Here is a 4,338-nt window from a genome sequence, read left to right as displayed (position 1 = left end):
CCAGCATATGAAGAGGCAAACCTTTAGCCTATAAATACTTGTATCAGCTTATTTGGAATCAATGCAGAGAAAAAAGAAAGAGTTTCTTTTCAAAATGTAGCCAACTTTTGCCTTCTTGTTGCCAACAAATTGGCATCAGAGCGTGAGTGTAAAGTGAAAAAAGAGGGAGAACGCCACGGTGTGCGCTGGCAGAGAGAGAGAGCAGCAACTAAGAGTTTTGTGAGGTGTGTGAGTAGAGTGTAAACACCGAGAGAAATGGCAGGATTAACCAATGGCATCCCGCTACCCAAGTTGACGAAAGACGTTAACTATGACAACTGGAAGGAGCAGATAAAGGCCCTTCTCGGCTCCCAAGATAACTGGGACGTGGTCGAGACTGGTTATGAGGAACCGACGAGTACAGATGGATTTTCAAATGCTCAGTTGAACGCGTTGAAGGCCGTTCGAGCTAAAGACAAGGCGACTTTATATTTGTTATACCGAGCTGTTGACGAATCTGGCTTTGAGAAGATAGCAAATGCAAAATCTTCCAAAGAAGCATGGGATACACTCGAAAAGACAAACAAAGGAGACGAACGAGTGAAGCAGGTCCGACTTCAAACCCTTAGGCGCGAGCTAGAAAACATGAGGATGAACGAGTCTGAAAGCGTATCTGAGTTCATTACTCGGGTGGAGACCGTGGTGAACAAACTAAATCAAAATGGTGAGAATCTTTCATCAAACCGAGTTGTTGAAAAGATTCTAAGGTCATTGAGAGATGATTTTGAGAATATTGTATGCGCAATAGAGGAGTCCAAGGATCTATCAACGCTCACCGTTGAAGAGCTTACTGGCTCCCTAGAAGCACATGAGCAGAGAAGGAAAAGCAAGAGGGGGGAGTCTCTTGAGCAAGCTCTCCAGGCAAAGGTGACAATAAAAAAGGATAATGTGTTTTATGCTCAAAGTACCAGAGGCCAAGGAAGAGGCAGAAGCCAAGGTGGTAGAGGAAGAGGAGAACGAAGAAATGAGCAAGTCGGCCAACAAAACTGGCGTGGCCGAGGTCAGGCCCGAGGTGGTCGAGGTCAGACTCGGGGTGGTCGGACAAACACAAGCAACATTGAATGTTATAACTGTGGGAGGTATGGGCATCTTGCCAAGGATTGCTACTCGGTAAAATGCTATAACTGTGGAAAGATGGGCAACATTTCCAAGGATTGTAGATCTGAGAAGAAAAATGAGGAACCAGCAAACTTCCTTGCCGAGAAAGAAGATGAAGGATTTTTGCTAGTGACAAATATTCCAGAAACCGAGGTCAAACCGAGTTGTTCTAATAATTCAGTTTGGTACTTGGACACCGGCGCAAGTAACCATATGTGTGGCGATGAGAGTTTATTCAAAGTACTTTCAAAGATGGAATCCGGATCTGTTTCTTTCAGCGATGCTTCGAAAGTAACCGTCAAAGGTCAAGGAACAATATGGTATCAACAGGAAAATGGGCGAATCGGAGAGATAAGAGACGTATACTATGTACCCGATCTCAAAAGCAACATACTCAGCATAGGATAGATAATGGAGAAGGGGTACTCAGTTCTGATGAAGGACCGAGAATTACAACTAAGAGATAAACTCGGGAGGCTCATCGCCCAAGTAGAAATAAAGAAAAATCGCATGTACAAACTTGAGTTGAAAATAGTTCAAGACAAATGCATGCAACTTGATATGGAGGATGAGGCTATGAAGTGGCATTTGCGGTTCGGTCATCTTCACTTCGGAGGGTTGACCGAGTTGGTGAAAAAGGAGATGGTGCTCGGACTGCCTAAAATGGAATTCGAAAAGAGATTTTGTGAATAATGTGTGATCGGAAAGCAAGCGAGGACTTCTTTCCCACGGAGCTCTGAGTACCGAGCAAAGAAGCAGCTCGAATTGATCCATACCGACTTATGTGGGCCAATAACTCCAGAATCATTTAGTGGTAAGAGATACTACGTCTCTTTCATTGATGATTTCTCAAGGAAGACGTGGGTTTATTTTCTGAAGGAGAAGTCAGAAGTGTTTGAAACTTTCAAGAAGTTCAAAGTGATGGTAGAGAAAGAAACAAACAAAGTCATCAAAACAGTCCGATCTGACAGAGGAGGCGAGTTCACTTCTGCCGAGTTCAACAAATACTGCGAGGAACATGGAATTAAGCGTTTCTTAACGGCTCCGTATTCTCCACAGCAAAACAGTGTAGCAAAACGAAAGAACCGAACCATTCTCGACATGGTTCGATCTATGTTGAAAGGGAAGAATATGCTGAAGAAGTTTTGGGCAGAGGCAGTGCAATGCGCAGTCTATGTGCAAAATAGATGTCCACATGCAAAGTTGGGAGAGAAGACGCCTCAGGAGATTTGGAGTGGTGTGAAGCTGAATGTCTCTCATCTAAAGGTGTTCGGTAGCGTGGCCTATGGGCAAGTACCAAGTCAGCATAGGACAAAACTAGAAGATCGAAGCAAGAAGTACATATTTATCGGGTATGATAGAAATTCTAAAGCTTATAGACTGTTTGATCCTATTAACAAGAAAGTAGTAGTGAACCGAGATGTTCACGTGGAGGAAACAAAGGAGTGGTGCTGGAGTAACTCGGTCGGAAAAGAAACTAGCTCGGAGATTCTTGTACCTTCAACAACAACGACGACCGAGTCCTCAGATGAAGAAACCGAGCCACAAGCTAGGATGAGGAGTCTACAGGAAATATACAACACTACAAATGAAGTTCATGTTGTATGTCTTATGGCCAACTCTGAAAACTTGAGTTTTGAGAAAGCTGTCCAAGAAGAGAAGTGGAGAACAGCCATGGATGAGGAGATTGAAGCGATTGAACGCAACAAAACTTGGGAATTGACTGACCTTCTTGAAGGAGCTCGACCCATTGGAGTAAAATGGGTGTACAAGAAGAAGATGAATGTTGAGGGAGAGGTTGAGCGTTATAAGGCTCGACTTGTGGTAAAGGGCTATAGACAAAAGGAGGGGATAGACTATGATGAAGTATTTGCTCCTGTCACGAGAATGGAGTCAATCCGACTCTTAATCTCGTTAGCTGCTCAGAACCAATGGCCAATTCAACAGATGGATGTAAAGTCGGCATTTCTAAATGGAGTGCTGAAAGAGGAGGTGTACGTTGAGCAACCACTCGGGTACATGAAGAGAGGGGATGAAAAGAAAGTGCTGAGATTGAAAAAGGCCCTCTATGGACTGAAGCAGGCTCCTCGTGCATGGAATGAGAGAATTGACGGGTATTTCAAGAAAACTGAGTACGAGCAATGTCCGTATGAACATGCTTTGTACACAAAGAAATCAAAAAAGGATATGATGGTAGTTGCTCTCTATGTTGACGACCTCATATTCACCGGAAGCAACACGAAGCTGATTAAGGAGTTTAAGGAGGCAATGGAAAAAGAGTTCGAGATGACAGACTTAGGCTTGATGAAATATTTTCTTAGCCTGGAAGTGAAGCAATCGGAGGAAGGGATTTTTATATCCCAAGAGAGGTATGCGCTTGAAATTCTAAAGAAGTTTAAAATGGAGGATTGCAACCCGGTTTCTACTCCAATGGAACCAGGCACTAAACTCTCGAAGTTTGATGGAGGAGAACAAGCTGATTCTGGGAGATATCGAAGTTTGATTGGAAGTCTAAGGTATCTTACAAGCACGAGACCCGACTTAATCTTGAGTGTTGGGATAATGAGCAGATTCATGGAGGATCCAAGCTATACACATTGGAAGGCCTTGAAGAGAATTCTGAGATATATTCGAGGTACCCTATCACTTGGTCTTTTCTATTCAAAATCAGATGACTATCGACTAGTGGGTTACTCGGATAGTGATTGGTGTGGTGATGTTGATGACCGAAAAAGTACTTCGGGTTACGTATTCCTACTTGGAAATACAGCTTTTACTTGGCTATCTAAGAAGCAACGCATTGTAACCCTATCTACCTGCGAGGCAGAGTATGTGGCGGCCTCTTGGAGCGTGTGTCATGCAGTTTGGCTTTTAAATTTATTAAGGCATTTGAGAGTGATCCAAGATGAAAGGACTGTGATCTGAGTTGATAACAAGTCGGCGATTGAGTTGGCAAAGAACCCAGTTAATCACGGAAGGAGTAAGCACATCGACGTTCGTTTTCATTTCATTCGAGAACAAGTAAGAGAAGGAAAGGTCAAGCTGGAGCATGTTGAAAGTCGAGCTCAAGCCGCGGACATATTCACCAAGCCACTGCCGACCACATTGCTGGAGAATTGCAAAAGACTTATGGGAATGAGAAATGGGAAGAGTATTTAAGTTTAAGGGGGAGATTTGTCATAAAACTTAAATTAAGAAACT

The 4,338-nt window shown here is 43.4% G+C and overlaps 1 protein-coding gene across 1 annotated transcript in view; it reads left to right on the top strand.

Moving 5' to 3' along the window:
• LOC106755128 (protein MAK16 homolog B-like) overlaps window positions 1–4,338 on the top strand; it is a 7,524-nt gene that overhangs the window by 1,584 nt on the left and 1,602 nt on the right. The gene's annotated exons all lie outside the window — the stretch shown is intronic.

This window comes from Vigna radiata, unplaced genomic scaffold (assembly GCF_000741045.1).
Source record: "Vigna radiata var. radiata cultivar VC1973A unplaced genomic scaffold, Vradiata_ver6 scaffold_267, whole genome shotgun sequence".
Classification (NCBI taxonomy): Eukaryota; Viridiplantae; Streptophyta; class Magnoliopsida; order Fabales; family Fabaceae; genus Vigna; species Vigna radiata.
Note: the sequence above shows the minus strand (reverse complement) of the source record. Positions and strands in the feature narration are given on the sequence as shown.